Consider the following 12,729-nt stretch of genomic DNA (forward strand, 5'->3'; position numbering starts at 1 on the left):
ATTCTGGCAACAAGGACCTGATGGCCCTCTGGGATACTATGCATTATACCAAATGCTAAATTATAGTATTGTGGTGGAAGGAACGCCGGGCTAGAATCCAGGATGCTTGGCTTATCAAACTGTAATGGACATCTGTATGCATGGTCACATTTTGCATAAACTGTCATATCTTTTTAGACTCTTTTGGCCTCTAACAGTTCTGTAATCTTTCTTTATCTTTGACACTTTTGAAAACTATTGGTAATTTACTTTTTATTTTTTTAAATGTCTCTCAATTTTGGTTTGTCTAATGTTTTCTCATGATTTTATCAGGTTATATATTTTGGGCAGAATGTTAAAGAAGAGATGTTATGCCATCTCACTCATCATTTCAGGAGGAATGTGATATCAATTTGTCCTATTACTGGTGATGTTAACTAATGACTGTTAGGTTTCCCCACTGTAAAGTAACTGTTTTCTTTTTTGTAATTAATTTGTATCTTGTAGGGGAGATGCTTTGAGACCATAAATATCCTTTTTCTCACCATACTTTTGCACTCTAATTTTACCATCCATTGATGATTTTTGCCTGAATCAATTATTACTGTGGTGGTTGCCAGATAGAAATTTTCTAATTTCATTATTTTTTCTACATTTATTACAGTGTTTGGAATTCTACCATAAGAGAGATTTCCCTTGTTCCCCATTTATTTATTCATATATGTATATATACATATATAACAATATATATCAATGTATGTAACATATCAGTATTTATATATATACATCTCAGATACATTGTATCAGTATAGATTCATGTATTCTTATTTAATTTTATGGAATTCAGTCTATTACTCATTACTTATTTTGCTAAAATTGATCAAAGCAAGAGGAATGGAAGCCTTTTCAAGATGGCTGTTCTGTCTACCTGACATCGTTTTTGAGCACCTTCTTACTTTTTGGCATAAAATGCTTTTGATGGGCAGAATTTTAAGATGGTCTCTGAGATTTCTGCCCTCCTGGTGTACAAACTTGGTATAATCACTTAGACAGGAGCAAGACCTATGCTATGATGAGATAGTTACTCCCATGATTGTGTTGTGTTGCATAAAACTATTGTGGCTCACAGCAGAGATTGTCCTTCTGGCTTTGAAGAAGTAAGCTACATGCCACAAGAGGGCCATAAATAGCCTGAAAATGGCTTCTAAGAGCTGAGAGCCACCTTGACTGGCAGCCGGGAAAAAAAATGGGGGTTCCAGTTCTACAATTACAAGGAACTGAATTCTTTCAACAACCCACATAAGATAGGAAGAAGACTCTGAGCTCCAGATGAGAATGTAGGCTGCCTGGCGTCTTGATTTAAGCCTACAGATACTCTGGGCAGAGATCTATTTGAGCTGTACCTGGACTTTTGACTTACAGAAATGATAAGATGATAAGTTGGAAAGATAGGTGTGCTTTCAGCTGCTGAGTTTGTGGTGATTCGTTAGGCAACAATAGCAAACTAATCCAATCTTCTAGGCTCCCCTTTTGCTCTCCCTGCCCAAACCTTAAAATCAATCACTTTCTCAAGGAGTTTTTGTCCAGTGAGAAACCTGGCTATAATTATGCATAAATAATAATAAGCCTGGCTACAATTACATATACAAAATAATGTATATTACACATATACACAAATGTTTACATATATACTCTCTACATATTAAAACAAAAATACAAACCCATCTCTTTTTTTCTATTTATCTGTATACACCTTTAATCTTTTTCTCTTGTTTAACTTTTTATTCTTTTTTCAATTTTTAATGGTATAGTTTAATTCATACATACTACTTTACAACGATTAATAAACACATTCAACATTTCTATTTCCCTTTTTAAAGAACTGTCTTTTAATTGATTTTTCTCTATTGTTTGCCCTACTTCTATTTTGCAGATTTCCTCTTTATTTTCTCTATTTTTAGCTTCATTTGCTTTTACTTTTATAGGTTTGTAAGGTAAAATCTTGGGTTTGATATAAAAGCTCCTTTTTCTTTCCTATATAAGCATTTAAAATGATAACTTTCCTCCTAGTCATTCCTAATCCTACACATTTTGATATATATGTGTTTTCATTATCATTTGGTATAAATATTTTATAACTTCCTACCTGATTTTTTTAACTCATGATTATTTAGAATATGTGTTTTAATTTCCAAGTATTTGGAAAATCTTGCTATTTTAATTAGTAATTGATTTCTGATTTCACTGTAACTGAAAAACACAGTGGATTTCAATCTTTTAAAATTTATTGCATTGTATTCTATGCTCCAGCATATTGCCTATCTTGATAAATTTCCCATATGCATTTCAAAAGAATGTGTATTTGCTTTGTTATGTGGGATGTTCTATAAATATCAATTGGGCAAAAGTGATAGCATAGTCAAGCCTTTTCTATTTTTATGTTCTCTCTACGTGTTTATCAATTACTGAGAGAGGAAAGTGGAAATCACCAATTATAACTTAAATTTGTCTATTTCTCATATCAGTTCTGTCATTTTGCTTTATGTATTTTAGAGCTGTTATGAGGTACATATGTATCTAGGATTGTTATATCTTTTAGAAAAATTGATCTTTTATTCCTTGTGTAAAAACCTCTATGTTTTTGGCAATATTTCTTGTACCAAAGATTACTTTTATATTAATAGAGTGACTTCTATTTTTAATTTTTATAATATATTTTTCCATTCTTTTTAAATAACAGGTTTATGGAGGTATGATTCACATACTATAAAATCAATCACTTTAAAGTGTACAAGTGTTTCTTAATATATTCAGAGTTGTGAAACTAGTACCAATATTTAATATTAGAACATTTTTACCATCTAAAAATAAACCCTGTTCTCATTAGTAATCACTCCCCCTTCCATCTAGCCCTTGGCAACCACTAATCAATTTTATGTCTTTATAAATTTATCTATTCTAGACATCTCATATTGGAATCACACAATACATGGCCTAGTGTGACTGATTCTCTCATTTAGCATGTTTTAAAGGTTCATTCATAGTGTAGCAATACTTAAAAACAGCAATACTTAATGCTTTTTTATGGCTGAATAATATTTGATCTATCATCCATTTTTAGTTACTTTTTGTGAATGGTATGAGTTAGTAGCCCAACTTCATTGTTTTATATGTAAATATCCATTTGTCCCAGCACCTCTTGCTGAAAAGACTATTTTCCTTCAATAAATTGTCTCATACCCTTGTTGAAACCAAATGACTATTAATATAAGGTTTTATTTCTGGACTCCCAATTCTAATACATTGATCTGTCAATACTTATTCCAGTACCACACTGCCTTGATTACTGTTGCTTTGTCATTAAGTTTTGAAATCAGGAAATGTGAGTCCTCTAACCTGGTTTTTTAAAGATGGTTTTGTCTAATCCATGTCCTTGCATTTTAGTATGAATGTCAAGACATTTGTCAATTTCTGAGAAAAAGGACAATTTGGATTTTGATATGGATTGCATTGAATATGTAGATCATGTTGAGAAGTATTGTCATCTTAACACTATTAAGCCTTTTTTCCCCCACATGTTATATATTAGAGGAGGGACAGCTACAAAAATAGCCATTTAGCAATGAACAAAACATAAACCTTAAATCTTTCTTTGGGTTCTTTTTAAACCACATCCTGATCTATGAACATGAGATATCTTTCCATTGAGTTAGGTCTTTTTTAATTTCTTTTAACAATATTTTGTAGTTTTCAGTATGTAATTCTTACACTTCTTTTGTTAAAATATCCTTAAGTATTTTATTCTTTTTGATGCTATTTATAAATAGAATTGTTTTCTTAATATGATTTTTGGACTGTTCATTGATAGTGTATAGAGATAAACAATACAAATAAATTTTGTATATTGATTTTGTATCCTCCAACCTTGCTAAACTTATTAGTTCTAATAGTGTTCTCATGGATTTCTTGGGTTTTCTGTATATAAGACCATATCATCTGTGAATAGTTTTACTTCTTTTTCAATTTGGATGCCTTTTATTTCTTTTTCTTGTCTAATTGCCCTGGCTACAATCTCCAGAAAAGTGTCAAATAGAACTTTTTTCTTTTACTCATAGCCCATCTCTGTCTTTATGCTTAGTGTGTTTTATGCAGATAGCATCACAGCTATTATGTTTTTTCCATATTCCATTCTCTCCCTCTTTAATTAGAGTGTTTATTCCTTTTACATCTCATGCGATTATTGATATGGCTGCAGTCAGTGGTGTTATGATAAATAGGCTTTTCAAAATAAAAAGTCTTAGTTTTTAGCATCTGTTGACTTCCATCGTATAAATATTTCCACCAATTCTAATTTGAAAACATGATACCACTAGGTGGAGAGAAGGGAAGGACATACATATGGTATCAGTCAGCTCCAGTGTACCACTGGTTTAACACTATCATCTTTCTATTGTCTCTCCCATTTTTTTGGTTTGTTTTTGTCCCTTATTTTATGCATTTTAAAGGCTGAGTTTTCTCGTAAATTGATCTATTCTATTCTATTCTATTCTTCTTTATTGGCTTATTAGCTATACCTCTTCATTCTTGTTTTTTTTTTCAGCAATTATGCTAATATTTACATTATACATATTTAACTTATCACAGCCTACCTTCACATAACATACCATTTCATGTGTAATATAGGAATCTAACCTACAACAGTTTACTTTCCATTTCTCTCCCCATACTTTTTCTTTATTAATTTCTTGTTGACTTTCTTTCTAAAAATATGATTAATCTCACGATAAATTCTTATTGTTTTGGTTTAGAAAATTATCTTTTACACAATTAAAAATGGCAAAATTGATTTTATATTGCCCCACATATTAACCATTTATTTAGAAAATACTTAAATACAAAATGTGTCTTAAAATATTCTCTAAAGTAGATATTGTATTAGTCAATAATTCCATGGGCTAAGAATAAATGTAAATCTTTCCAGCTTTTCTCTAGCAATCTAATAACATTAGTAATAATAATAGCTAATACTTATATAGATTATATAGATTATTATGTCCCATGTAATCCAAGTCTTTTACATATGTTGACTTGTTTAATAAGCCTATGCAGTAAATGCTAAAGTTTACTTATGTAGATGAAAAAAATAGAGTTACAGAGAGATCAAGTAATTTTCAAGGTCACACTGCTAGAATGATTCAAATGTATTCTGAATAAATTTTGGAGAAGATACCTCTGTCCCAGCCAAAAAGCAGACTTCATTAGATGATGTAATCATTTAAATTTATAATCCCCTTTGATTGCTGGCTCAGGGCCCAAACTCATACTCATACCTAAGGAAGATCTTGCCAGATTAACTCAACTGGAGTCTTGCCTGCATTCATTGTATAAGACTCACATCATCATAAATATCCTGTAACTAAGGCCAGAATTGAGAAGAAAAGTGGTCATTCACATCAGCAGTGTTACTTGGATTTAAAAAGCTATGGTTTTGCTAGCACCACAATAGTTACATTTAAGACATCATTCATGTCTATTTAAATTAAAACAACACTCTGGGCTGGTTAACTAAAAGAATTTTATCTTTTCTTACAGGATTGAAAGTTGAGAGACTGGAAAGTAACGACACTTTTTGAACTCTTAGTGGGGGACTAATCTTTATTTCAGCACATAAAATCCTTATGAATGAATTTTCCCTACGTTAAAAGTCCCAGAAAAGAATTGCTCATTTTATTCGGTATAAAATCTACTGATGGAAGCAGAAAGTAGTGGCTAAAAGAGGGAAAAAGAAGGTGCCTCTGGCAAAGGCAGGAATTCAAGTTAGAAAAGAGATGACACGATGATACTCACCTTCTTTGGAAAAGGACTTATTCCTGGGGCCCTGGCTCACCTAGTGCATGCTGAGTTTCGTTCACAACCAAAGCATAAGGAAGTGTCACTTTGGTGGGTTATAGATTGGAAGGATCTATGAATTCTAGTGACAATGGAGATACTAGCTCTGGATTGGTCTGGAGCACTGAAAGCTTTTCTATAGGAGCCTGGAGCCCAGGGGCATGTGTAGGGTAGTTAGCTCTACTACTTCCTCAGGAATTTCCTCCTACCTGAGTCCCTGGCCGGCATGACTGAGGTTGTATACCGATTATATCTGACCTGAAATGCACTATTGCCTGACCAACGGGGCTTAACTCGATGGTGCAAAACCATCTACTCTGGATAAAGACTCTGAGCACTGAAAACAAAACAAAACAAAAACTGATGCCCTTTTCCCAATACAATATTAAGCAAGAATATATGCATGAAGAGAAATTAAAATAGTTTTTTCCTGGATTTTCATATTGCAATATTCTAGATAATTTCATTGAAGCTGAACTTAACTTTTTTTCTCTTTCTTACTTATTTTTTTGATGCCCAAGCATGTTTACTATGCCCATTTAGTAATTTAGCACAGCTCACTAGCCAGCCCAAATGTGAAAGTTTTTTTCATATCCCATTTTTATTTTAGTTTTGAACTTACTTGCCAGTCATTCTTAAAACAATGCAGAATTGAATTGTATATATATATGTAGCTATAGCTAAGAACAATAATGCTTATTTTCATAAACTTTTAGAAAAAAGTTCAAAAAGAATTATTGTAGCTCTTTTGCATTTTATCATCGTAAATATCCTGTAACTGAAACCAGGATTTAGAAGTGGGAGCAGCAGACTTTAGGGATAGGGTGGGGTTGAGTGCGGTTTAGCACGCCCAATCTGAAAACATATTTTGATAAACATTTCTTCTGGGAAACAAGGGAATTGAACAAATAAAAACTTTTATGACCATCATAGAAATTTTCAAATTAACTATTTTTCAAAATTTAAGTCAATAAAAAAATCTCCACTGCAATTTTGAAGATGGGTTAACTCATCTGAAAAAAGGACGATTTTTGCCATGAATTTTAACCTACACGCAGTCTGTTATGCATAGTGTCATGTACAGAAACCAATTATTCACAATGCAGATCAAACCTGCCTAAATGAACTAAAAACTTCATTTAGAACTTAGTAAACAAAAAAATCCATATGTGTAAATACGCTATTTGTTGAGATATTATGGGTTTGAAAATTGTTAATAAAAATTATAACTTACTAGAATTTACATATATTTAAAAATATTTAATTAGTTACTCTTAAAATTAACTTTACTGTTTTAATACCTGAATTAAGTTTTCTTGGCAGGTGGGCATGGCTCATCTGCTAATTTATTTTATTTGGGTCTCTTGCCAGTTGGAGTATTTCTAATTGTGAGATAGTTATACAAACCTCTTAGAGGTGAGCTGTTAAACTATAGTTGCCTATGTCTTCCAGAAATAAATATCAATTGCTCCACCACACTGAGGTTTCGAGTAGTATCAAGTTTATTTTCTTTTTCCCAAGTTAAATTAAAATTGTTTAAATCCCTACATGCCAGATCAAAAAGAAATCCTACAATACACTCTCGGCGCTTCCCAAATCTCTTTGCTCATCCAAAATTGTAGCTTTTTCATCCAATAAAAGAGGTCCATCCACTTTCACTTCTACCTGGGAAAGAGCTTTGTGTCTTAAGATCTGCTGTTGCCTGGTGGTCACTGTCCCTGGCTATAACACACTATTCCTCTTTAGTGTCCACTGGACTGTCCATAGCCACAGGGAAGTCACCATTAACCAACTTCTGCCACAGGTCATCCTAAGCTTTCAAAGAAGGCCACAACTGTGGGTGGTTCCACTCAACTCAGGGTGTGCGCTCTGGATTCCCAAGGCATCACCTTTGTGCCCATGTAGCTAAGTTCTTCTGACCAGGGGTGCTATGCTTGAGCTGATGAGAAGTTCAGCCTATCACAGAATATGCGACTACTGTCCCTCTTTCCAGTCTCAGACATTCAGGGAGGCTGGGGGCGGTGTAGGCCACCCTCCTTTCTTTCTCAACTCTCAAGTGCTCATTCCACACCCTTTATCAGAAAACAGCTTGCTTGCCTTTGAGAAGGGCCAAGATTATTTTTAATGGGAAATCATTTCTCTGCTTCTCTGATCAGTCTTCCTGACCAGAATAATCTAAAGGAATCTCTGGAATCTATCTTGCTAAAGCAACAAATAAATAACCATCACTACTGTCAACAATGCCACAGTGCAAAATAGAAGTTAAATACTCACTGGGTCATCCCACCACTTTTATACCATTATGTAGTATTGGAATCTTCAAGTTTTTCTCTATTTTATAAAACCTCTGCTGTTTCCAATAAACTACCTACATCTTCTCTTAGGTACAGAATTTAGTTAACAATTTTAGATGGAACCTATTGTCGATTCTCCAGGTAGGATACAAAGCAGTACTGTCCAGAACCTTCTGTGATGATAGAGATATTCTACATCTCTGCTGTTTAATATAGTAGTCACTAGACACATGTGGCCACCGAGCACTTGAAATGTGGCACATGCAACTGAAAAACTGAACTTTTAATTGCATTTACTTTTAAATAATTTAAATTTAAATGGCACATGTGTCTAAGAGCTAATGCATTGGACAGAACATTTGCCTTAACTACTCTTTGTGAAAGAAATCAGTCAAAATTCATTTCCAGGGTGAATTTTTTCTTAAACTCTGAGCTTAAATAGACCCCTCTTTAAACAAAATAAAAGAAAACAAAACACTTCATCTGGTATTAAGAAAAACACACATGTTGAAACTATGTATTTTTGTTCTTTTATCAAAACAAAAGCTTATTATAAACTTTAGGACCAGATATTTTTGCTGGATAAGCCTTACCCATCAGCCTTTCCCTCTTCCACAGCATGGCTTTTATAAGTTAAACATTTGCAGCGGTAACATAAATAATTTCTCTCCAAAATTAACACACATTGAATTTCGAGTGTAGAGAGACATCCTCTGTCCCTCCTCGACCCATCTTTCTGTCAACATAACCTGTCTCACGGAGCTGTCCTCTGAATTGGCTTATTTATGAAATGTGTTTTATTGCTTCTTAAGAATAAGACTCTACTGTGTAGAGAAATTGAAAATTAAAAATAAATGTGAAATTATTTCTTTGGACTTACTATCGCTTTGACAACTTGCCTTCAACTCAGATGGGGCTGTTTGGTTAATAGTCTCATCCAACAGGCTTGGGGTTAAGTCCCACCCCAAAAGCTAAATATATATGAAGCTCGATTGTCTTCAATAGGAGGTATTTTAATTTACCACAAGGCCACAGTTTTGCCCACAGTTATTTTTAGAAGCATGTTCATATTGGACAATTGTACCCTCTGCCACAAGGGCTAAAGTTAGTTGCCAAAGGTCCATTTATCTTCTCTCATACTCACTGGGCCCCCAGTGTCTAAAATTACATATTAAAAAAATGTCTGACCACTCAGGAATAATTCCAACATTCAAATGTAATACATTTTGGGGGAAGCCAAAAAACTGAATCTGCAAAGAAAAATGATTCACTTTGCTTCAGTGACAAAAAAGCTAAGGAGTTTCACTTGAAAAAGCTATCTATATTTAGGAAGTCTAATTTATGAAACTTGTGGTCGATAGGTCTTTTAATAAACAATTGGTGTATCTGAGTCTTTAGTAAACTGGGTCTAGAAGAACCTGTTTGAAAAAAATTCCAATTCAAATTTAATTACTGGTGTGCACAACAAATTACTTTCCACTGGAATGAAAAATTACAGCTGATTTAAAGAATATATTTTCCCCTCAACTGTCTAATACAATGTCTGGAGAGATGCCATCACTATAATAATTTTTTCCAGAATTCAAAGCTTTTGTACTGTCTATGCAAGTATCACGTAAAATCATGCTTAACTAAAAATGCCTGCTACTGAACAAGCAGAGTCATGCATCAGAGTGTGCATCAGAAATGTACTAATGGGGATATGTGAGTAAACAAGTGCCAGGAAATTCGGGCTGATGCCATAGAAGTTTTCTCTGGTGGGTCTGAGCATTAAATATATTGCATTCTAAAGGGAAGTAATAACACTGCATCAGTGGGTCAGTGTCTGAGCCGAGAATGAGATTGATTAAATCTCTCATGCACGCGATATGGTTAGGGGCAAGCACATGAGAAACACAGAGATATACATTATTTATTTCTGCTGTACTCAGCTCAGTGGGATCTGTGCCCTTTAAAAATTAAATACTTAGCCACTGAGATGGGTAATTTGAAGTCAGTGAAGGGTTTGTTATGCTGAGTATGTTCCCTATGTTCACCAAAGAAGTGGCAGGTATAAAGGGGCTCGAATCATAGCAAGAACTTTGCCTAAGTGGGGAAAGAAACTTCCTTAACGAAGTAATTGAGATAAGAGAACAACTCTCAGAAAACTGCTACACTCTCTGTCTCTAAAACATTTTTAAAAATAGGGTAGCCCCTCCTGTCTGGTAGGGGCGCCTTAAATGCAGCTTCTTTGGAAATAGGGGCTGTTGTGAAACTAAGGCTGAGAGTTGCCCAGTGTCACCATTGGTCTGGGATGCAGCTGTTTTCTTTCTGTCCATGGATGCTTGTACTGTGTGTCCTGCCACAGACTCTGCTTTGCAGTCAAGCCAACAGAGCTCAATAATTATTTGTTGGACCAAATGAATCAAAATGAGGAAGTTAGTTACTCCTGCTACATATCAAAGTAGCTTGAATTTAGAAGCTTTAAAAAAATTAAATTTATTTTCATAAAATTATATTTATTTCCATTTCGGTGATCTTTAACATATGAGAAAATAATATTAATATATTTAAGAAACTAATTCCATTTGAATAATTATGTTTTAATAAAAGAATAAGCACCACCTATATGCCTGAAAAATTTGATCAAAACTTGTATCATTCTGAATGTCGTAGAAATATGGCTCATTATCTCGCTGCAGTCCTCCTTATAGACACTTTATTGTAAATCCTCTTAGCAGCTTAAAAGACAAACCCTTATTATCTCACAGTGTCTGTGGATCAGAAACTCGGGAATGGCTTACCTAGGTGGTTCTAACTCGAGGTCTCTCCTGAGGTTACAGTCAAGAGGTTGGCCAGGCTGTGGAAGCAGAGAGTAGAGTCCCTCTTCTGTAGAAACTTGGGAGCCAAGGAGAGCAATTATTAAGGATCAGAGGCAAACATAGTAAAGCATAGGGTGGAAAGCACAAATTTAGGGGTACTTGGAATTAGGCTAGAGAAATCAATACTATGTAAGGAAGAACAAGGAGGAGTCAGAATGTCAAAGAAGAATGAAGAAGAACAAGAGGCAAGCCAAGAAGCAAATGGGTAGTATAGTTGGGTGTTACGTTCCAAGACCCCCGGTGGATGCCTCAAATTGTGGATAGTACCAGACCTTATATAGACATATGTTTTTCCTATACATATATACCTATGATAAAATTTAAACTACTCTTGCCCTTTGGGGCCATTATTAAGTAAAATAAAGGTTACTTGAACACAAGCAGTGTGATACCTCAACAGTCGATCTGATAGCGAGACATATACTAAGTGACTAATGGGTGGGTTGTGTGTACAGCATGGATACACTGGACAAATGGATGATTCATATCCCAGGAGGGACAGAGTGAGGTGGCATGAGATTTTATTATGTTACTCAGAATAATGTGCAATTTAGAACTTATGAATTATATCTGAAATTTGTCATTTAATATTTTTGGACCACGGTTGGCCACAGGTAACTGAAACTGTGGAAAATGAAGCTGCGAATAAGGGGGAACTACTGTACATGACTTAGAATAAAGAAGGAAGGAGGGCAGATCAGGTGGTAAGAAAAGACACTAGGTTGGGAAGGACAGGCCAGAGCATCCTGATTTGGCCTTCTGTTGCTCCATGCCTGTGCTTCTGCCACCCAGATAATAGGAAGGGGTTAACAGGCAGGGTAGGTACAGAGGGAGTTTTAGGAGGAAGTTTAGAAGAGGATTTTTTACCCTGAAATCCTCCCTGTGGGCAGTTGCCTATTCACCCTGTGGTAGTTCTGGCCCTGTTTTTCCCTTGCATTTCCATTAACCCTACTTGGTCCAGCTCCTGACCTTGCTAAAGTCTCCAATATGCCATCATGCTGCTGCTTTTGTCACCGTAGGATTCTAAAAACGTTTATTCACAACTCCCACACATGGAACATAAAATCAATAAACATTAGGCTCCATCACAAACTTTGAAAATATGTCACCATAAGAAATTTGTAAAGAAGTTCCCTTTTATTATTTTAAAAAACAATTGAGAAAATTAGAAAAATGGATTGGGCACTAGGTAATATTAAGTAATCATTGTTTTGGCTTTTTTTGGGGGGGTTTGTTTGTTTGTTTTGAGTGACAATGGTATTATGATTACCTAGGAAATTTCATTGGTGTTAAAGTTCTAGAGCCCTAAGCTAGTATCTGGATATAACCTCACGAGAAGATTCCTAGTTTTGAATGATCTGGATCCACAAATTCTTTCTCATGTTGCTGATACCAGGTATTTGACAATGTCATGTCAAACACAGCTTTCACGCTAATCTAGATTCCTTGCCCTACCTCACCTTCAGAATCTGGACCTGTGGCCAACCTTCTAACTTCTTGGGTACTTGTTACTGAATGATGGCCTTTCTTCACTCCTTAGACCTGAAATTGGGCACTCTATTTCTGGCTTCAATATTTTGCTCCTTCCTCAACCACCATATGAGCTCTTTTTCTGGCTATATGACATGAGTTTTTCTAATATATATCTTTGAACTTTACATCTAACTTCAGAGTGTGTGCGTTTGTATGTGTGTGTGTGTTGTATT

Source organism: Pteropus medius, unplaced genomic scaffold, assembly GCF_902729225.1.
Source record: "Pteropus medius unplaced genomic scaffold, Ma_sr-lr_union100, whole genome shotgun sequence".
Classification (NCBI taxonomy): Eukaryota; Metazoa; Chordata; class Mammalia; order Chiroptera; family Pteropodidae; genus Pteropus; species Pteropus medius.